Here is a 24,134-nt window from a genome sequence, read left to right as displayed (position 1 = left end):
ATTTGTTAAATCTGATCAGTAAATACAACAAAAAAAAGCAATGATGTCACTTTGCAGACATTGTAGCTTGTGACACAGCCAATCACGTCATTTTGCGTGTGCCTACAAAATGACATAGCTGGCTGCATCGGAAGCTTTTTTTTGTTATTTAGCCTTGCTGCGCTACATCGCAGATGCTATACAGCATGGTTAAAAAAGAGCTGAAACCAGTGACAAATCCAATAAGACTCCAAGTCTCGACCTATTGTTTTTTTCCAAATGTTTACTTTTAATCTAATGGGGGAAATATGCAACGCTTCGCTCTATTAGAAAACAAATTTCTCTTAACCCCTACTCCCATTAACCCCATCCCTCACCCCCAATTCCATGAAGCGATCCTACATACACTTACCACCTGCTCTTATCAGAAAAATCCCATGGAATTGCAAACCTGTATGGTTGTATTGTACGAAAAATTAGTCCCACAGATAAGTTCACCATTCCAAGGGGTTTTACTCACTATTGCCTAGAACTAGTTCAATTTTCCCACATCGTAATGGTAAATTTGCATGCATGTGTGTAAAATCTCTCCAGGAACGTCTAGCTAGTAATTAAGGCTCCCCTGAGCCGGTTGAGCTGACGAGCTCGGGATCACGCACCTGCGCGCCGTGGAGAGGTACCAGACCTGAGAACACTTTTGGCAGCCTACACAGCAACCCCAGACGTACGCCTATTCCCCGCTGACGAAGGGTAAGGACCCAGAAACACGTGTCCAGGGATGGCTTGGGCGAACCTGCCGGTGGGTAGAGCAGTGTGCGACCCCATGGATTACTAGTAATTAGAGCATTCGAGTCGGATGCTAATGGAAAATTTTTAGGTTTGTGGAGGAGGTGCTGAGTCCAATGGGAAATCCATTCGCAGAATTTACTCCATCAAAAGTATGTGGTTGAGATGCCCGCTCTAGTTTTACTCCTCAGCTACAGATGACAATGTAACTCTGCATTACACTCCTTGTGCGTTTCATGGGCATGGACATTATGCTATTGACATACATTGTGCTAGGACAGTTGTTGAGCAAGAGGAATTGTTCCACGCTCAGGTTTCAGTATCCTTTCTCTTTTCGATAATGAAAGCAATTCTAAGGATGTTCCAATATGATATGTAATTAGTAGTAAGAAAAGCTACTTTCGTGATGTGTTTATGTGATATCAATGATGCAGTCCGGCATGTTATCACTATCACATAATATTTGTAGTATAATCGTTTTGAATTTAGAGAAACCTTTTAACTGACTTTGCTTTCATAATTCTTCAACTCTTTCTTTAATGAACTAATGTTCATACGGAGTTATATTTTTCCTTTGATTGTAATGATTTTTATTAATCAGACAATAAAGATCTCATTTATTCAGTGTATTTGTCTGAAAATTAGGATTGCCTTCCATGCCTAAAAGTTACACGGAGGCAACACATATGTGTGCAAGCCAATTAGTGCATGCACACATTATTGCATTTGCAAAACGTGTATTTTTTACTTGAGCTGACCTAGCAGATTAGGGAAAAAAAGCTTTTTGTGGTTGGCCTTAAGGACCAGGCTAACCAGGCTAACTCTAATATGTTGTTGTGATCACATTTGATACATTGCAAATGACATTCAGTGACATCGTGTTGACGTAATCAATAGCGTGTAACCAATGTCTCTTCATTAGATGGGGAGATGGCTACACATAAAGAAAGGCGCATTCTACATCAGTCTTCACCTCCTGTAGAGGTCGTATTCCCTCTGCCCTGGCCTTCTTGGTGGCCTCTGATTCTGCCAGCCACGAGGTCCTATTGCTGAACCATACGGAAGCATCAGTGGTACCAGTCTTTGAGGTGCCACTGACAGGTTCCCTGTCTGAGCCACGGAATGCAGGGAATACAATTAGACCTGGCAACAGTTGTGACTTTCGCGTTTCGCTGCCATCTCTGGCCAATCACTGATCCCTTGACTGTCTCTTGTGCCGAGAGGCAGACATCACCCAAACTCGGGCATGAGTCTGTGCCCGGGCGCGTCGAAACGCAGCTATATTTCTAGCTAGGGAGCACTGCAGACAGCTTCATCAGCTCGACAGAACAGAGCGTCCCATGGGACGGAGAAAATTGGATGCAGCAAGCTGGCGCAAACTCAATGACTCGAAAATTGAATTAGGACTTTCTTATCCTGTTTGCTACTGAATAAACAACAATCATTCTGAGCCCCAAACCAACCGTCTCTGTCACAGTGCAAACAAAGGCAGAAGGCGCTAGCACAAGAAGAGACAGTACTGTCTCCCAAGAGCTGCGAGAACAAAGGTATACACTCAAAATATCGAGTTTTAAATATCGATTTGCATTAATATCGAATAAAAAATTATAGAATGGACACAATATCGAATGGACAGAATATAGACTACAAAAATATCAAATCGAATAGCAGTAATATCGAATTCAAAATATAGAATGGACAAAATATCGAATGGACAGAATATAGACAACAAAAATATTGAATGAACAGAATATAGACAACAAAAATATCGAATTTGAGGTAAGTTAATATCAATTTTTTAATAATATCCATTCTTTAAAGTGTTTTTTATGTTAGTATATGTGTGAAAAGTGTATATTTATTTTATAAATTATTTTAATTAATTAATTGTATGGTATTTAATTTTTGGGTGATATAATTCTGTAGCGGGTTGTGGGCTTATAGGGGAATAGGGTGGGAAGTAATTTAATTATAATTAATTAATTATGTTAATTTATTTATTGGTATTTATTTTTAATTAATTGTTAAGTAATTTTTCAATTGTTCATTAATTAAAATATAATTGGTATTTAATTTTAATTAATTGATTGATTGATAATTATGTTAATTGTATTTATTTTCTGTAGCGGGTTGTGGGTTTATAGGGGAATAGGGTGGGAAGTAATTTAATTATAATTAATTCATTTTTTTATTTATTTTTCGGTATTTATTTTGAATTCATTGTTATTTAATTTTTCATTGGTAATTAATTAAAATATAATTGGTAATTAATTTTAATTAATTGATTATTTGATAATTATGTTAATTGTATTTATTTTCAGTAGCGGATTGTGGGTTTACAGTGGAATAGGGTGGGAAGTAATTTGATTATAATTAATTACATTTGTTAATTTATTTATTGGTATTTATTTTTAATTAATTGTTATTTACATTTTTAATTGATAATTAATTAAAATATAATTGGTAATTAATTTTAATTGATTAATTGATAATTATGTTCATTTTATTAATTTATTGTCTGTTGCGGGTTGTGGGTTTATAGGGGAATAGGGTGGGTAGTCATTTAATTGGAATTAATTACATTCTTAAATTTATTTATTGGTATTTATTTTTAATTAATTGTTAATTATTTTTCAATTGCTAATTAATTAATTGTAAATTGGTAATTAATTTGTATTAATAGGTAATTATTTTTATTAAATGTTTTTTATGTGTATTTTTAATTGATTAATTATTATATAATATTAAATTGGTAATTATTTTTAATTAATTTGTCATTGGTATTAATATATATTTTTTAAATTAATATATGAAGTATTTACTTTCCCTACTGTTGCATTCACTGGAGTGGGAATAGTAAATGTAACCCCTACACTATCCAACGTATTCTCTACTGTTGCACTCTCTGGAGTGGGAATAGTAATTTTTACCACTACGCTATCCAACGCTTTCCCTACTGTTGCACTCTCTGGAGTGGGAATAGTAATTTTTACCACTACACTATCCAACGCTTTCCCTACTGTTGCACTCTCTGGAGTGGGAATAGTAATTTTTACCCCTATGCTATCCAACGCTTTCCCTACTGTTGCACTCTCTGGAGTGGAAATAGTAATTTTTACCCTCCTGCTATCCAACACTTTCCCTACTGTTGCACTCTCTGGAGTGGGAATAGTAATTTTTACCTCTATGCTATCCAACACTTTCCCTACTGTTGCACTCTCTGGAGTGGGAATAGTAATTTTTACCCCTATGCTATCCAACTCTTTCCCTACTGTTGCACTCTCTGGAGTGGGAATAGTAATTTTTACCCCTATGCTATCCAACGCTTTCTCTACTGTTGCACTCTCTGGAGTGCGAATAGAATTTTTAACCTCTATGCTATCCAACGCTTTCCCTACTGTTGCACTCTCTAGAGTGGTAATAGTAATTTTTACCCTCCCACTATCCAACGCTTTCCCTACTGTTGCACTCTCTGGAGTGGGAATAGTAATTTTTACCCATACTCTATCCAACGCTTTCCCTACTGTTGCACTCACTGGAGTGGGAATAGTAATTTTTACCCTTAGGCTATCCAACGCTTTTTCTACTGTTGCACTCTCTGGAGTGGGAATAGTAATTTTTTCCCTCCCGCTATCCAACGCCTTCCCTACTGTTGCACTCTCTGGAGTGGGAATAGTAATGTTTACCCTCCTGCTATCCAACGCTTTCCCTACTGTTGCACTCTCTGGAGTGAGAATAGTAATTTTAACCCCTATGCTATCCAACGCTTTCCCTACTGTTGCATTCTCTGGAATGGGAATAGTAATTTTTACCCCTACGCTATCCAATGCTTTGCCTACTGTTGCACTCTCTGGAGTGGGAAGAGTAATTTTTACCCCTACGCTATCCAAAGCTTTCCCTACTGTTGCACTCTCTGGAGTTGGAATAGTAATTTTTACCCCTACGCTATCCAACGCTTTCCCTACTGTTGCACTCACTGGAGTGGGAATAGTAATTTTTATCCTCCCTCTATCCAACGTCTTCCCTACTGTTGCACTCTTTGGAGTGGGAATAATAATTTTTACCCCTACGCTATCCAATGCTTTCCCTACTGTTGCACTCTCTGGAGTGGGAATAGTAATTTTTACCCTCCCGCTATCCAACGTTTTCCCTACTGTTGCACTCTCTGGAGTGGGAATAGTAATTGTTACCCCTACGCTATCCGATGCTTTCCCTACTGTTGCACTCTCTGGAGTGGGAATAGTAATTTTTACCCTCCCGCTATCCAACGTTTTCCCTACTGTTGCACTCTCTGGAGTGGGAATAGTAATTTTTACCCCTACGCTATCCGATGCTTTCCCTACTGTTGCACTCTCTGGAGGGGGAATAGTAATTTTTACCCCTACGCTATCCAACGCTTTCTCTACTGTTGCACTCACTGGAGTGGTAATAGTACATTTTACCCTTTCCGCTATCCTACAGTACAAATATTTTATATTTTTTATTAATATTACGTATATATATATATATATATATATATATATATATATATATATATATATATATATATATATATATATATATATATATATATATATATGTATTAATAAATCAATTTGTATGTTTTTTTACCTTACATCAATTATTCATTAATTTTAAGGTTATTTAGGCATTTTAAGTATGTTTAAGTTATTTATATTTAATATTTCATTAATTTTTATTTACTTCAAGGCATTTAAAAAAATCGATATTTTGACTAACTATATTATTTTACATCGATATTTTTGATTCAATATTTTTGTACTTACCTGTTTGGAGATAGGAAGTCGATATTTTGGTATTCTATATTTTGTACTCGATATTATGGTAGTTCTCTATTTTTGTTATCAATATTGTTTCAGTGATCCGAGAACAACAGCAGCTCCAGACTATGGCCCAGAGGAGGTATTATCATCCTATTAATGAAGGGTGCTGCAATTCCTCGGTGCAGTGCGCCCCCACTATTAAGAAAGCTTACTTGGGGAATGGGGTATATCGTGGAAATTGGTGTTTCTACAATGAATTCCACATGTTTTCCCATATTCTGGTCTCTGCAACCCAGGGTTCCTCATACATACAAGTGCATGCATGTGTATAAACACATATCTAAAACCTATCAGCGAGGATACTTTAGTCCAGCAAATAACTGGGTCAAATGGATAAATCTTTGCACATAAAGCACAACAAAAATGCAGGACAGGACTCCATTCATTTTACCTTCACTTTAACCGACATCACCCAGTACTAAATTCGACATTTGGCCAAAATTCTACCAGTCATACACAACTAAACAAAGAGAGCCATATACAACCGGTCACTGTTAATCCGGGGTCCACATGACAACTATACCCAGATTAGGAGTGACGCGTGCTAATGGGAGAAGGCACTATACAAATACAACGAACATCAGTTCAATAAATGGACACACTGCCTTTTGTTTCTGTTTGCAAAATCTGGCATCAGCAAGACAAGCACTGCACATGGTGTAACAACATTCTTACCCACAGGCAGGCGTGTGGTGCTGCTGCAAGACTCACATAGGAATATGTCACTCCTCGGTATGGGAAACAAATGCGATATTACACTGTCCAGTTGTGCATTTATAATTCTAATGCTTACACGCAAAGCTCGCATTTCCCAAGTCAGGCTCCAGGAAGGCTCTTTCTCGTCTGGCGTTACCAGAGCTCTCCGCCTATGGCAATATCAGTGTATTTATACACTGAGAGGTCGAAGCTAGAGAGGAGAGATGGATGCGATGAATCAATGAGTGAGTTTTTAAACAAATACACACATTTTTCCGCATAAACAAGCATCACAATGTGGACTTGGAATATCTTTCTTCTCCTATCGAAAGGGCTTCGAAATCGTAAATTAGGACCTCTGTTCATCCGAAGGAGAGTTATGTGGCTGTCAGGGTACATAATGACTGCCTGATTTAGGAGATAGATTGCTCCTAGGTGGAGACGTGGGCCCTTGTGCACAAGATTTAGAGTCGGTGTATTTGTACAGAAGCCCCCAATCTGACTGAAGCAGAAGCGTGTTGTATTTCCTGTGGAAAGTCCTGTATCCTATTTACGGATGGAATACATTTCATTTGTGTTATTTTATGATCAACAAAAGAACCCCGCACAATTTGCTCATGATGTGATTTCAGTCGAAAGAAATGCAGTCCCGAATACACCTTGATCATTTTTGTAGCTATTCAAGTGCTGTAGATCAGGATCACAACACATGCTTAAACACAAGCGCACAGACACATACATTCATGCGCGCTCACAACCACGCACACACTAACTCATTCACCCACACACACTTTGATTCATTCAAAAACACACATTCACATACACACACATATTTGTTCACTCACACACTCATTCCGTCACTCACACAAACTCATTTTCAAACACACACACACGCACACTCGTTCACCCACACACCGAAACGTATCCACCCATTCATATGCACATTTTTAAACATGAATGAATGAGTTCATTACATGCTTGAATGGTGCGCTTGCCCAAACAGAGAGAGAAAGTGAGAGTGAGTTTGTGTGTGTGTGGGTGTGGGGGATAGGTAGGTAGGTGGGTGGGGTTGTGTGTGTGTATGTATGGATATATGTGTGTATATATTGCTGTAGAAATGGCAAAAGACTTTGTCCATTTCTATCTCGACGTGGATAGCACTGTGCTAATCCTATGTTTAAAGACTTTGATAGAAAAGTAGACATTTGAGGTGAGCAGATCTAGAGTGTCGCTGGTGTTGAGAGTGCTCTGTACAGGAGCTGCTTTCCACCTAAACATGAGAACTACCCAGAGTTCTCTGCTTCTATTTGCATAATTTATTCATCACTCTATGCCTGAAAGGGTATTTTTTTTACTTACACAGGGTGCTCCCTTGTGTCTGGACAAAGCTATACCTCTCTGAAGAGCTCTAATTAGAGCGAAACACTGTGTCAGGGGTTGCTTTTATTCATTTCATGTTGGCTTGGTTGGTATTTTACTAGTTCAAAGCTGTAATATTGTGCCTGGAGTGACAAATGGCTTTTGTCATTTTACAGCTCTGCAAGGACAGTACTAGGCTAATCCTATGCTTAAAAACTTTGCTTTAGAAATTGCAAAAGACGTTGTCCATTTCTATCTCGGCGTGGATAGCACTGTGCTAATCCTATGCTTAAAGACTTTGATAGAAAAGCAGACATTTGAGATGAGCAGATCTAGAGTGTTGCTGGTGTTGAGAGTGCTCTGTACAGGAGCTGCTTCCCACCTAAACTTGAGAACTACCCAGAATTCTCTGCATATATATATATATATATATATATATATATATATCCATACTAATATAATAAAGAGAAAGCCGAAACCTTTGAGGCGGGTAATCTCAGGAACCACTGCACCAATCACAACACCCAATACAGCGTTGGAAAGGGCAGTTGCAGCAGAAGGACATAGGCTATGCAGACGCCCACCATATACATTTAAAAGGTAAAAGAACCGTGCCAGCAAAGTAGTCCCTTGTGGGCGTGTCTGCGTTGTGCTGTGGGTGTGTGCTGGGGGCGTGACAAACACTGGGGGCATGTGGTACATTCCACCCTTCATGACATGTCTTGTATTGTGTGCTAATCCCACCCTGCTCCCTTTAAATACCCCTGCACCCCATAATCATAACCCACCCTTACTTCTTACAATACCCCAACACCCTTAAACACTAACCCATCTTAACTCTATAAATATACCCTGTACCCCAAAACCCAAACCTATCCCTTAAGCCTAAAAATACCCATGGACGCCCCAAAACCCAAACCTAGCCCTGAACCCTAAAAATACCCCTGTACCCCAAAACCCAAACCAAGCCCTGAACCCTAAAAATACCCCTGTACCCCAAAACCCAAACCTAGCTCTGCACCCTAAAAATACCACTGTACCCCAAAACCCAACCTACCCCTGAACCCTAAAACACCCCTGTACCCCAAAACCCAAACCTAGCCCTGAACCCTTAAAATACCCCTGTACCCCCAAACCAAAACCTACCCCTGAACCCTAAAAATACCCCTATACCCCAAAACCCAAACCTAGCCCTGAACCCTAAAAATACCCCTATACCCCAAAACCCAAACCTACCCCTGAACCCTAAAATACCCCTGTACCCCAAAACCCAAACCAAGCCCTGAACCCTAAAAATACCCCTGTACCCCAAAACCCCAAACCTACCCCATAACCCTTAAAATACCTCTGTACTCCAAAACCTAAACCTACCACTGAACCCTAAAAATACCCCTATACCCCAAAACCCAAACCTAGCCCTGAACCCTAAAAATACCCCTGTACCCCAAAACCCATACCTATCCCTAAACCCTAAAACTACCCCTGTACCCCATAACCCAAAACTATATATGAACCCTTAAAATACTCAAACACCCCAAAACATATACCTCAGTACCCCAAAACATATACCTCTATACCCACACCTCCCGCCACAAGTTCTAGAATTGCAAACTTTAGAGCTGGGGAGCTACTTTCGAATCTCGGCATCAGCTCAACATCCTGTGATTCCAGACAAATCGCTTTGTCTCCCCGTACCTACCACAAATTAATGTGTTCTTCTGTAATGTAAATTGTGCTCATGCCATGTTGTCGAGTTCGCGCTATATAATATTGCAAGGAAAAATAAAGTAGGGAAACTCGAGTTCACACACTACTGAAGGCGCACTCTTAACCCCTTCGACGCTGATGACGAGCTGGGCTCGTCATGGCGTAGCCTCCTCGCACGCTGATGACGAGCCCAGCTCGTCACGCAAAGTGCGATTTAGAAAAACTCAGCGCAGGAGCGGAATTCCGCTAGCGCGCATGGAGTTAAGTGCATCAGCAGTGCACTGTGAATCGGAGCGTTTCACAGGCCTGTCACAGATAAGAAATGCTATCAAAACGAAACCCTACATAACAATATACTACTGTCCGGCAGCAATTCATACCCGGACAACGTCGGGACGGGCTGCTAGTATATATATATATATATATATATATATATATATATATATATATATATCCAGTGGTGGTTAGTTAGGTCAGCTGCTCCATAGGAAAAGCGTTTTTTGTGGCTTTTGTTTTTTTTTTTTCAAATGTTTTTATTAACAGCCTTTTTGTTGTATTACATTAATCGTCAGTGGTGCTCCTGACTTAGAATTCCAGTGCCACAACCTCATTCAGTAGAGGAACAACAGGATCATGCGTCACCTTCCATTACATACAGGTTGAAGTAAATATATGAATGCCCCTTGCTTGGGTCACATGGTTACGCAAGGGATAACAAATCAAAAAACAACAAGTAATGAACTATAAACAATAAAACATTGTGAGATCTCAATAGTTCCAAAGCAGTTATTCGTAATATGTGGGCGCTAACGCAATGGCTGCGCCATAGCAAATGTTTTTTTCATTGTAAGTAGTGTAGTTGTTTCTACAAATATGTCTGTTGGTGTGGGTGCGGAAAAGCAATACATCGTCTGTGCGTTATAGAAAGCGGAGAGAAATGTGTGTGTCTTCAGAGCATTGGTGGTCGGTGTCCAAACATGTTAATGGGTGCCAGGATATGTTGCAGGGCAGTCATACAAGCTGGGACATGGAAAAATAGCTTGCGTGCGAAGTATCGTACCTGTGTCGGTAGCACAGTCAGTGTAACGCCTGATAAGCCAAATTCAGAACAAAATGGGAGATACAGTCTTTCAGGTGGGTCGCTCTAGGAAGAGATTATGGGAGTGAGCACCAGAAAGGAAAGGCAGGGTGCACCGTATGGAACCCACAACCCTATCCAGATTCTCCTCTTTATGATCTTCCTCAGTGTGATATATTCGTATACCTAGATACCTAAAGGTGTCATAACACCATTTTAGACGGGTCCCTAGTGGATCTTCTCTTTCTTCAACCAGTCCGTGCACCATATGAATGAGAGTTTATTGTTATTAGTTAATAAAAACCATCACAATGTCCATATAAAATAAATCCTTTTAAAATAATCACTTATCTTAAAAACATGAAATAATATTGCTACGACTCAGGAAAATCTTGTTGTCTCATTTAAAACATAACATTATAAAATTAATTCAGTCATTAATGTGAATACTCTTCACCATTGCTATAAAGTGGCGTATACATCAGTATAAAATTCCACAACTCCAAATGTCAACATCCTACTACTATTTTAACAGCATATAAATGTATTGTACTCATAATGCGAGGCAAATTCCTCATGCTATAGTATGCAACTTGCAATTCTGTTTGACTGCTTTATCGTGAAATTGTAAAAACTTCAGAAGTTTGCAGTTTAGCTGAGGATCTGAAGGGGCCAGACGTCTCATGATGGCTGTTCTGCACGCATGTATACCTCTCTCGTTAAATAAGTGTTTTAAAAGTGTACAGTGTGCATTGTTTAGTTTGGGACATATGGTGACCAAATGCACAAAATCCTCGTATGGAATACACATGACTATTGCCAATTTACGCGCAGCCCAGAAATCTCACCAAAAATATCCAGCAGTTCCATGACTACTGGAAGTGACGCAGTCACCTCCAGAAGCAATATCAAGGCATCATCAGTGTAAAGCGATATAATGTGATACGTATCTCATTCTCGGATGCCCCATGCCTCCGCTCGCTGACGTATTTGGCATACTAGGGGTTCCATGGCCAATGCAAACAAGAGGGGGTACAATGGACACACTTGTGTCATCCACCTGCAGAGTTCTACCCTATCCAAGATGGTCTGTCCTGTTTTCGATCACGCTGTGGGCATTGCATATAGCGTGCGGTTCCACCCCAGAAATCCCGGTCTGAACCCCATCAAGGTTAATCAATCAATCAATAACATTTATAGAGCGCGCTACTCACCCGTGAGGGTCTCAAGGCGCTGGAGGGAGGGGGGTGCTATCACTGCTCGAATAGCCAGGTCTTGAGGTGCCTCCTGAATGTGAGATGGTCCTGGGTCAGTCGTAGGTATGTGGAGAGGGAGTTCCATGTCTTGGCGGCCAGGTAGGAGAACGATCTTCCTCCCTGTTGTGGTTCTGCGGATACGTGGGATGATGGCGAGGGCGAGGCCAGCTGAGTGGAGCTGGCGGGTGGGGGCGTAGAACGAGAGGCGGCTGTTGAGGTATTCTGGGCCCATGTCGTGGAGCGCTTTGTGTGCGTTGGTGAGGAGCCTGAATGTGATCCTCTTGTTGACGGGGAGCCAGTGCAGGTTTCTCAGGTGTCCAGATATGTCGCTGTGGTGAGGGATGTCGAGGATGAGTCGTGCGGAGGCGCTCTGTATGCGTTGTAGTCGTTTCTGGAGTTTGGCGGTGGTTCCTACATATAGGGCGTTTCCGTAGTCCAGTCGGCTGGTGACGAGGGCCTGGGTGACTGTTTTCCTGGTTTCGGTGGGCATCCACCTGAAGATCTTTCGGAGCATGCGCAGGGTGTTGAAACAAGATGACGAGACGGTGTTGACTTGTTTGGTCATTGTGAGGGAGGAGTCCAGGATGAATCCCAGGTTGCGTGCGTGGTCCGCGGGTGTCGGCGCCGAACCCAGTGCTGAGGGCCACCAGGAGTCATCCCAGGTGGATGGGGATTGTCCGAGGATGAGGACCTCCGTCTTGTCTGAGTTCAGCTTCAGGCGGCTGAGCTTCATCCATTCTGCCACGTCCTTCAGCCCTTCCTGTAAGTTGGTTTTGGCGGTGGCTGGGTCTTTGGTGAGAGAGAGTATCAGCTGGGTGTCGTTGGCGTAGGAGATGATGTTGATGTTGTGTTTGCGTGCGATGGCTGCAAGGGGGGTCATGTAGATATTGAGGAGGGTTGGGCTGAGCGAGGAGCCTTGGGGTACGCCGCAGATGATTTCGGTGGCTTCTGAGCGGAAGGGAGGGAGGCGGACTCTCTGGGTTCTGTCTGCGAGGAACGAGGTGATCCAGTCCAGGGCCTTTCCTTGGATCCCAGTGTTGAAGAGGCGAGTTATTAGGGTGCGATGGCAGATGGTGTCGAAAGCTGCCGAAAAGTCTAGGAGGATGAGGGCGGTTGTTTCTCCCTTGTCCATCAGGGTCCTGATGTCGTCGGTGGCTGTGATGAGGGCAGTCTTGGTGCTGTGGTTGGCTCGAAATCCGGACTGGGATGGGTCGAGTGAATTGTTTGCCTCGAGGAAAGCAGTCAGCTGTTTATTGACGGTCGTCTCAATTACTTTGGCCGGGAAGGGAATAAGAGAGATGGGGCGGAAGTTCTTGAGGTCATTTGGGTCCGCTGTGGGTTTCTTCAGGAGGGCGTTGATTTCCGTGTGCCTCCAGCTCTCGGGGAAGGTGGCAGACGCGAGCGAGATGTTTATGACGTTCCGGAGATGGGGTGCGATGATGGTGTCGCCTTTGTTGAAGATGTGATGGGGGCATGGGTCGGAGGGGGAGCCGGAGTGGATGGTGTTCATGACGTTGGTGATGTCTTCAGTGGTGATGGGGGTCCAGGCGCTGAGGGTGGTGGCGGGGGTTGCTGGTGTGGTGACTGGAGGTGGAGTCTGGGGTCCGAAGCTGTTGTGTATGTCTGCAATCTTTCGGTGGAAGAACGTGGCGAGGGAGTTGCAGAGTTCTTGTGACGGTGTGATGTCGTTGTTGCTCGCGCTGGGGTTAGAGAGCTCTTTGACGATGTTGAAGAGTTCCTTGCTGTTGTGGGTATTGTTGTCTAGTCGCTCTTTGAATTATGTCCTTTTGGTGATGCAGAGGGCAGAAAGGCACAAAAAGCAGTCTAACAGGGGGCAGAAGGGCACAAAAAAACAGTCTAACAGAGGACAGAAGGGCAGAAAAACAAGTCTAAGAGAGGGCAGAAGGGCACAAAAAACTAGTCTAACGGGGCAGAAAGGCACAAAAACGAGTCTAACAGAGGACAGAAGGGCACAAAAAACAAGTCTAACAGAGGGCAGAAGGGCACAAAAACAAGGGAATAACAGAGGGCAGAAGGGCCCAAAAAACGAGTCTAACAGAAGGCAGAAGGGCAGAAAAACAAGGGAAAAATGAGTATAACAGAGGGCAGAAGGGCACAAAAAACGAGTCTAACAGGGGGCAGAAGGGCAGAAAAACAACAGAAAAACGAGTCTAACAGAGGGCAGAAGGGCAGAAAAACAAGGGAAAAACGAGTCTAACAGAGGGCAGAAGGGCACAAAAAACGAGTCTAACAGGGGGCAGAATGAATCCCGCCCTGCGTGTTTGTCCACGAAGATGCCACCTTTTTGTGCAATACCTCTACTCAACTGGAGTACTTTCTATTGTCTAATCAGTAAGTGCTCCCTCGTTGGCTAAATGTATAGGGGCAGATTTACAATAACTGGAGCATCCCCAGGGATGCGCCAGTTATTGTGCACTGCAGCTCCGCCACCTATGGTGCGCCGCATTTACAATGCGGCGCACCATGTGGCAAAAGAGGCACAGATGCGTCACGCATCTGTGCCGTAAAAGCAGCGCATAATTCACAGTAATATTCACGGAAAGCTTTGTTTATATCTGTGTGCGTTGTGCACATCCTGTACTATGTAAGTATCATGCCTATATCTGTATATATCACGCCTATGGGGCTGTGTTGCTGATCTTCCTGTATCAGCCAGGCAAGCAAGTGCCCCTAGCGGTCACCCTTCGCATGTTGTGAGGCTGAGCAGCGTTTATAGTCGGGCTTGCTAAGCGTGGCCTCAGCCTTGTCACTCTGCTTCCATAACAAATGAAGCTGTTCAGTTGTGGCTGCCCGATCAGCCACCTTGTTCTCTAGGGAGCAGAGCTCATGTTCTATCTCCAAGAGGTTGGTCATCAGCCTCCTGCGTATCACGAGGAGGCTGCCAAGCAGAGGCACTGCCCCATCATCCTTGTGAGCACCCCACTTCACTGCTCGGGACACGGTGCTACCTGCGTAAAGGGTGAAATATTGATCAATGCAGCAGGCAAGAGCAGCACGGAAGGGGGCGGTGGGGTCAGATAAATCCTCAGATTGTAGCCGCCATGTGGGAATAATGGAATGTTTTTGTCCCCACTACAAAGTTAGATGCAGGGGGCAGTGGGCTGACAGGCTGCGTGCAAGGTATTCCTCCCTCAATAATTGTGCTACTAGCTTGGTCATACATAGAAATAAGTCAATTCTAGAGTGAACGTCATGGACCTGTGAGTAGAAGGAGTACTCCCGATCCAGGGGGTCTAGATGTCACCATGCTTCCAGAAAGTACCTGCAAGACATCCACTGGCCAAATGTTGCGCAGATCGGCGTGTGCCAGCCGCTCTGAGTGGGGGAGGTGATCAAGGAGCACAACTGAGACACAATCAAAATTCCCACCCCAGAGTCTGGGAGAGGATGGATCACTAAGAAGTGCCGGTGTTAGCGCACCCAAAAATTCACCCAGTTGAGTGTTGTGGGCATAGATTGTGGTTAGCGTGAGGGGTTCACCATCTAAACTACCCTCTAGGACAGTGGTTCCCAAACTTTTTTTACCCGTCGCTCCCTTGACCTAACTGGCAGTTGGCCGTGGCTCCCCCCATTTTTTTACCGGTGGACGGGTGGGTGGGGATGTAAGCCCGAACTCGGGAGTACTTCCTGTTGTCTTCCTTAAATTAATTGGGATGCAATGAAGGTATTTAATCATATTTGGGTTTGGTCTAGAATATATTAGAAAATGACGATGTCCCGGTCTGTAAACGCACATTTGAAGATGTTTTTTAAACAAAATAAACTTTCTTTTTATTTAATTGTAAATGCCAATCCCCTATTGAATATATGGAATATGCATTTTCAATGAAATTTAAAAAAAAGTGTATTTTGTTTAAAAAACATCTTCAGATGCGCGTTTACAGACAGGGCCATCGTCATTGTTCTAATCTATTCTAGACCAAACCTAGTAGAACTCTCGGTTAATCTGGATTAAATTCCACCAAGTTGAGACGGAGCCACTCGGTGTTATCATTGCATACTGGAGGAAAAATGCACCCAACAGGCAAATACGCATCCCGAAATTATTTTAATACACCCCTGTCAACCCTCTCCCCCTGTCTGCTAGAACCCTGCGAACCCTCTCCCCCCTGCCACCCTCTCCCCCTGCCTGCCAGAACCCTCCCGGATTTCTCCCCGTCTCTTGTTTTAGGCCTTGTAGCTGGCCCTGCGCTAGGAGTGCCCGTTCTTCCCATGCTTCCTTCGTGACCTCTCCTACCCCCTCTACCCATGTCTGTCCCCTTCGTGTCTTGAGACTGTCACTTCTTTCCATGCCTGCTCCCTTCGTGTCCTCTGACTGTGTCTTCTACCCATGCTGCTCCCTTTGTGTCTTCAGACTACCCTTCTCTCCATGCCTGCTCCCTTCGCACACTTAGTCTGCTCCTAGTGTCCATGCCTGCTTCTGTCGTGCCCTCAGACTACCCTTCTGTCCGTGCCTGCCCCCATAACCCTGACTACCCCTTTTGTCCATACCTGCCCCTGTGCACTCTGACTGCCTCCTCTGTCGATGCCTGCCCCAGCACCCTCAGACTGCCCCTTCTGTGCAGGCCTCCTTTCCTCGTCACCACCGACTCCCCCTTCTGTCCATGCCATCTCCATACGTGCCTTCTGACTCCCCCTTCTATCCATGCCTGCTCCCTTCGTGCCCTGAGACTGCCCCTTCCCTCCATGCCTTCTCCCTTTGTGCCCTGAGACTGCCCCTTTCCTCCATGCCTGCTCCCTTCGCGCCCTGAGACTGCCCCTTTCCTCCATGCCTTCTCCCTTTGTGCCCTGAGACTGCCTGAGACTGCCCCTTTCTTCCATGCCTACTCCCTTTGTGCCCTGAGACTGCCCCTTCCCTCCATGCCTTCTCCCTTTGTGCCCTGAGACTGCCCCTTTCCTCCATGCCTTCTCTTTGTGCCCTGAGACTGCCTGAGACTACCCCTTTCCTCCATGCCTGCTCCCTTCGTGCCCTGAGACTGCCCCTTCCCTCCATGCCTTCTCCCTTCGTGCCCTGAGACTGCCCCTTTCCTCCATGCCTTCTCCCTTCGTGCCCTGAGACTGCCCCTTTCCTCCATGCCTGCTCCCTTTGTGCCCTGAGCATACCCCTTCCCTCCATGCCTTCTCCCTTTGTGCCCTGAGACTGCCCCTTTCCTCCATGCCTGCTCCCTTCGTGCCCTGAGACTGCCCCTTTCCTCCATGCCTGCTCCCTTCATGCCCTGAGTCTGCCCCTTTCCTCAATGTCTGCTCCCTTTGTGCCCTCAATCCATTATCTCCATGCCTGTTCCCTTTGTGCCCTCAGACGAAGGGGCGCAACACCCATTGGACTCAAAGGGCTTCAGCCCCCCAGTCCCCTGCCCCAGTTGTGTGCGACAGCCCGGGGATAAGACCGCTTCCTGGGCACATACGCAGCCGCACCCGAGCACTTCACAGGTCTTTAAAAGACCATTTGCATGTTAATGAGGCCTTGCTGTTGTTTCACCCCTTCTAAGATCCCCTGCAGCTCCACTCTGCATGTTGCTTAAAGATCAGCCTACCCTTTCTTTCCATTCCTGTTTTTAAAGTGGCGGATTTTACACGATTATGCAGGTGGCATTTCTAAATTTCTAGCGCTGCCACTACAATTTCTCACATCGTGCCGCTGCGCCCTTGGCAACTCATAACGGTGCACCGGGGTGCCGTGGCACACAGTTTGGGAACCACAGCTCTAGGACCACATATCTGCCACATGTGTCCACCCTCTGAGTGTCTACTTTGTAGGGTACCCCCGATGCTACACAAATTAAGACCAGAAGGGCAAAGGAGGATTCTGAGGTGCCATATACCCGTCCCCTCCATTTTGCACAGAGTTTTTGTAATTTAACAGCATTAAGGTGTGTTTCTTGAAGCATGGCTATATGGATTGCTTTCCGTTTAAGAGAGGCATAAACGCAATATTGTTTAGAGGGTGAGGCCATACCACGCACATTGCAAGTGATTATATGGTATTTAGGGGCACGTTCATCTGGTGCTACTCTCAACATATCCTGAATTTAATGTAGTTTGGAGGCCTCATGTGTCTGCCGACCACCTCCCTGTGACACGAATGAGTCAAATAAACACTGGATGTGTACCTGACGCACTTTGTTACTGTGATGACTGAGTGGAACATTAGTAAGGCATCTTGGGTAAACATGAGAACAATGAACAACAAAATTCCCCCTGGAACTGTGGCGGTTAGAAGGCCCATCCATAAATGGATTCCCAAACTGTACATCATCAAAAACATGGTGTGAAGAAAGAAAACAACAAAAGAAAAGAAAACAATTAATATAATAGTCCACTTGGAAGTATGGGGGTGCCGTTCTGTGGCCTAGAGGGGGCGGCAGCAGTACTCTGGTGTAACTCAGTATGGGTCCTGGTTAGAAATGACTCACTATCCTAGACACATCACCCCTTACTTGCCAGCCAACAGTCCGCCAATGGCGTACATTTGCAGTGCAGCACCAAGGACGTGGCAGTCTCATAAGACACAGTCAAGGGTTATCTGCCGATCTGGGGATGATCTTCGGAATCTGACTGTCCCCCATGCCGGAAGGGAGTGAACTGTCTGAGTCTGATCCTGACTCCGATGGGTGTTCATCTTGAAGAGGTGATCAGGGGATCATACTTTGAAGGGAAGCTTACTCCGCCGCCCTGGCCTGTTTCTCGGCATCCTGGATCTTGGGTGGGTGCATCTTCAGAGTACTGGGGCAATAACCAGGCTGTCTCATGTTGATCCGAGGCAGGGAAAGGTAGCGTATCTTTCCTGTGGAGCCACGTCCATACATCATCTGGTGAATGGAAAATGTTAGTTTTGTCGCCATCAGCAACTCGTAGCCTGGCAGGGAACGGATGGGCATTTTTCAGGTCTAGTTCCCAGAGGCGTTGTTCAATGCAGGAGTATGCCACCCGTCAGTGCTGCATCTCCGAGGTAAAATCATAATATGCTGTGATGTAGGAATTTTCATGCGCTATTGGACCCTTGGTGCAAAAGTGTTATAGGAGTAGGTTGCGATCACGATAATTTAGGAGTCGCACTATGATGGGGTTTGGAGGAGCCCCCGAACGAGCTGGCCGGCCCGGCCCGCAATGTGCCCTTTCAACTGAAAAGAAGGCAGGCATCTTATCATCCCGACATTCCTCACCAGCCATTCCTCTAATAACAGTTCCATGCTGGGACCTTCCGTGCATTCAGGGAATCCCATCAGGCAAATATTATTATGCAGCGACCTATCATCAGCGTCTTCTGCTCTGCCATGTAGGGTGAGAACCTCTGCTTCCACCTTCTTCAGTTGTTCCTCCACGTCCTGCAGTGAGGGTTGCACCGCTGCGAGTGTGAACTCCACTGTGATAGAATCTATGTGGGTCTCCAGGGAGGTATTTGTGTCCATGATGGCTTGAAGGACCATGTCAAATTTTGCAGAGTGGGCGATGACTGTCTTTTCTAGATGCAGCAGGCTTCCATGGGTCTTATCCATTGTTGTGGAATCCATATCTGTGTCAGGGCCGCCCGGTGGCAGTGATTTGTTTTGGACTTTAGTCCCACCATTGTGAAGGAATGTTGGGGTAAATCCATGGGGAGAATATGAGAGCGGCGGTAAGTTATGTTTGTCACCGGGATTCACGATTGGTAGGTCCGCCGGATGTAGGACAGTGAGTAATGGATGGGGGAGGAACCCAGCGATGGGCCCCCAATCGCAGAGTAAAGCCTTACTGCCGTTCCACCAGGTAGCACTAGCACTTCGAGTCCTGTGAGATGGCCATATGTATCACCCTATATTGAGAGTGTGGTATGTGGTGTGCCCTTATAGTTAGTGTTCTGAGGTACGAGGAGGCACCTGGGCAGTAATAAGGAGGGGGCACTATGCTCTTCACTGGGGGAGCTCACTTGCAGCAGGTCGCATTCAGAGGAATGACGTATGGGTTCACCGTGCCGTAACCAACAAGGTGTCTGCCAATAAAGCCATCTACAGGCCCATAGTGACCAGTTAGATGCATATATTGTAGCTTATAAACACTGATGCAGGGGTACGCTTGTTCTTCAGTGTGGAAAACAGTAAAGCGGGCCCCAACTGTGCCCCCAGGCAGTATTCCTTGAGTCCGTGTTCTCCCCAATTTATGTTTGTTTTTAGTTTTTGGGGGTGGGGGGGTTTCCCTCTTTTTTTCCCTTAATTTTCCTTCCTTGGTGTTTCCCCTTGTTGTCCTGTATCTCCTTGAAATTGTAGGCCTGGGCCCCTTTAAGTCCCTAATGAAGGGCCTGGTAGCTGATCCCTCCAGTCAGGTCCCTGAGCCAGTGAGTCGGGTTCTGCATTCAACAAATGCAGCAGGAGCTCGAAGCTCGGTTCCTTAATTGTGCTACGGCCCCGCTGTCAACATCCAGTGGGGCTTGAGGTCTGCACAAGTCACAATGAAGTTTCAGCGCAGGCTGTCATAGGCTTCCAGTGCTGACCTGGGTGTGGGAGGGAGACAAACAAGTGCAGCCAATCCACTCACCTCAGCACCGCACCACTGCAGTGAACACTCCGTGAAGTATGAGGGGAGGTCTGCGATGCCTCACTGCCCATTCCTCAAAGCAGGCTTTCGGGAAGACCTCTCAGCTTTCCAGCTCTCGCGGTCCTGCAGCCGGGTGTCCAGTAGTTGCCAGGTGGGTTTGGCCCGACACACCGGGTCGTGGGTTGGGAGGCAGCCCCAGGGGACAATTGGCGCCGCAGAGCACACCAAAGAACCAGCATTAGAGCAAGCGGGTCAGGGTCTCAGCTGGGTTAAGGCAGCTGGCCCGGCCCAGCTCATCACAGGAGCATCACCAGCAAGAGGGCATTTTAGGCACTCCAAAACGATAGTCCATTTTGGTTGCTGCTCTCAGACTGCAAGTAGGCGACTGTGGAGGCGTCAGTAGCTGGGATGTGGGAGAGTGAGACAGGATAATTGTCCGGCCCAATGAAGAGCTCCTGTTATGCGTTCACCATAGTGTCCAACTTGACGCACCTTGTTTTTTTTTTTATAACTTTGGCCCTGTTTGACGAATCTCCATGAAACTTTGACTAGTCTGTGCATGGAAAGTTTCCGGATGATCCATCAAGCAGGGGCCAAGAAAAAAGGGGGCCCCAAAATGCAAAATTCCCATACTTTTTCCTTAGACTTCAATAAGAAGGGCACTACAGCAAAAACTGCTGAAAAGAATTACACCTAATTTGGTAGGAAGCTAGATCTTGGTCCGCAGATTATGCTTATTGTGATTTGGTGTAATCCATTCAGTCGTTTTTTTAGGAATTAAGGGTAAAAAATATTTGTATATCTGTACGGTTGGGTCTGCAAGAGGCTCGAGAGATTTTTGCTAGAGCGTTAATTTAAAAGTGAAGGGTTCTGATTGGCCCAGAAGCTTTTTTATCCCCTAGGGCCAATTTGCTGTCACTGGAGTCAGACTCCCGCAAGACCGAGCACTCAGGTTGGCTGCCAGAAACATCAGAATTTTTTTGCTGGCAGCCATTACAGCACTCATTGACTTAGTCCCTGAGCAGTGTCTCCATGGCATCTGTTGTTCTTCGGGTGTGGCTCTAGGCTTGGCCCCCTGTTTTGGTGCAGGTTGTCATCCGACTTTACACCAGGTCAGAGCAGGTGTTAATTTCCTACTGCTAACGTGCCTTATCGCTTGTTTTGGGATCTTATTGCCGATCTGGGTGGTCGTTGAGAATGTTGCAGAGTGGTATTATCGCAGCTTTTTGCACGGTAGTTGCCCGGGCCATCTGTGGCGATGTTTTTTGTGGCTGATATCGCAGGTAAACTGGTGTTATCAGCTGTTAGCACCAGCTTATGAATGGGGCGATAAATTTATCGCCACTTTGACTGCGATAAAGTGCCGATAACTTGGCGATAAATCCTTGAGAATATGCCCAGTGTGTTTAACACGGCATGCTGGGCTTAGCAGACCACCATGTCTTGGACTGCTTTTAAATAAAGCAGTTTTTTTTCCAAATGGAGCCTGTTTTCCTTAAAGGAAAATGGGCTGCATTTAAAAAATATAAAATGAAACGTTTTCCTTGGGAACACTGCCTGCCCTTAAAAAATATTTTCAGAGATAGTCTCAAAGTGGAAGGGGACCAAATTGTGACTATATTACCACCCTCTTGAAAAGGGTGGTAATTTGCGAGTGTTTTGCGACCATAATTGCGTTCACAAAACATTTGTACATTGATTTGCGGACACAATTAGGAAGGGAACGTCCCTTTCCTAATTGTGACTCGCAATTCCTAAATAGCGAGTTGCAAATAAATTGCGACTCACTATTTAGGAATTGCACATGGCCCTGTAGGTTTTTGCATGCGCAAACGGGTCGCAAACCCGTTTGCACATTAAAAACGGATTGTACATCTGGCCCTCTGTTTATATTTCTTAGTGTTCAATAGCCCTAGAGTTCCACTGTTATGTGCAGGTCCAGTTGTCAGGTTTATACTTAATAGTAGATTTTTCAAAAGTGTACGTTCTCCAGCTGAAAGGTATTTCTTGTTTCTATCTTGCTTCAGGAAAATCTTTCTGAGATCAATCAAAATCATGTGCTTAAAAAGGTTCAGTCGAGTCAACATTGATTTAGTTTCAGTCGTGCAAACTATTATTAAAAAAGTGGGAACCAATGTTAGGGCCTCATTTATGAGGCTCGATGAGCCGCCGGAACATGACTTTTAGTGACGTTCCATGGCGCAGAAGACTGCTCCATATTTGCGAGGCAGCACTAAGCCACTTTTTTGGCTTAATACTGCCTCATAAATATTGTTCCCTTTAACTTCGTTTTCTGCGTTAAAGGGGGGAGCAATGGGTGTTGCTGAGGGTGTTCCCAGCAATATCCATGGCTTTTTAACCATGTCCCAGATTTACGAGAAATCGTAAATCTGAGGCAGCGCCTAAAACTTACACTTTCCCAGGGCCATAGGGAGGCACAACAAGGAGAAATATCTTTATTTTTCCTCGTTATTTCTTCTCGTTTTTCATTTTTCTATGTGTGCTGTATTCTGCAGCACACATAGAAAAAGGAAAAGCCTCTTGTGATTGTTTTTGTGCAGGAAGGTTTCCCATCCTGCACAAAATTAATCATCCCCGCAATGCAGGCACCCTTGCACCATGGTGCAAAGGTGCCTGCGTTAACGCACAGCAGCCTTTTGTGAGCCGGTGCAGGGGAAAAGGGCAGGAATACGCTGTATCTGATAGATACAGTGCATTCTTGCCCTTTTCTTTTTCCTAGGGCAGCTCAGCAGGAAGGCCTGCAGCGCTGCCCTACGGCCAAACCTCATAAATGAGGGCCTTAATCCCTCCCGCTGGCTAGAATTTTTATCATGTACACTTTTAGTGAAAATGCAAAACTAGGTGGGCCCAATGATCATTATTGTGTTTTCAAAAACAACCCCCTTTAGCTGGCTTGTTCCCTAAAAAACTTTTTAAAAATGCCCCAACTATAGTATCTGCCTTGTTTTGGTAAAGCCATTTCCAATCGTAAAATGGGTTTATTGACTTGTTCCAATTCGCAATTAGGAAGGTATGGGTTTTCCGTCATAATTGCAAATTGCATTGAAATGCATCAATAGTCTATGACCACATTGGTAGGCTCAACCCAATGAAAAGTTACAGAATCCACAGAGAAGGTAGTAATCTATTTGCAAAGTAGAATCTGTTCCCTTGGGACAGCTTTCCCTATGGAAACTGTGTCAGGTGACTTCAGAGGGAGCAGGCACCGGTCCAGGAAAGCACTGCCTGTTCCTCCCTGATATATTACCAAACGGGAAACATAGGGCCATATGTACAAGGACTGGGGTTAACTACCACTAACGGTAGCTAGCTGCAGTTTTCTTACTGCCGCGTACCTCTGAAAACTATCGCCTTGTAAGCGACATATTTACAAGACGTCGCTACATGGCGATAGTTTCAGTGAGCCACGGTGAAAACTACCGTTAACACAAGGTTGAAGGCGATAGGAATTCTGTTGTTGAAAATTAACAAAATGCCCATTAGCGGCAACAATACTCACGTTAGTCAGCTAAATGTGAGTTTTTATCCTCTATAGGCAACAGTCCACCTCCAATGAAACATAGAAAATTAAACCAATGGAATGCCGAATGGAGCAACCAGGGCCAAGTGCAGCACAGATCAACAATGCCCACAAACCCCCCAACAGCCAGGATGACCAGCCAGAGTCCCAGCAGAAGAGGAAATTCAGGACTACATTTATGAAAAAAGGTGCATCACTAGGCAAAACCAGTGATGCATCACTTTTCATTGTACACTCCTTGCAACACCATGGAATCCAAAACCTTGAATGAGCCGACTGTTTCCAGGGCTCGGAGGCCTCACTGGGCCTGCGTCTGGGACCAGGAGTGGAATGTAGAGGTGCTGTGGAGTCGCTGG

This window comes from Lissotriton vulgaris, chromosome 2_1 (genome assembly GCF_964263255.1).
Source record: "Lissotriton vulgaris chromosome 2_1, aLisVul1.2, whole genome shotgun sequence".
In the NCBI taxonomy this organism is placed as follows: Eukaryota; Metazoa; Chordata; class Amphibia; order Caudata; family Salamandridae; genus Lissotriton; species Lissotriton vulgaris.
The sequence above is the reverse complement of the archived record's forward strand: the minus strand, read 5'-3'. Positions refer to the sequence as shown.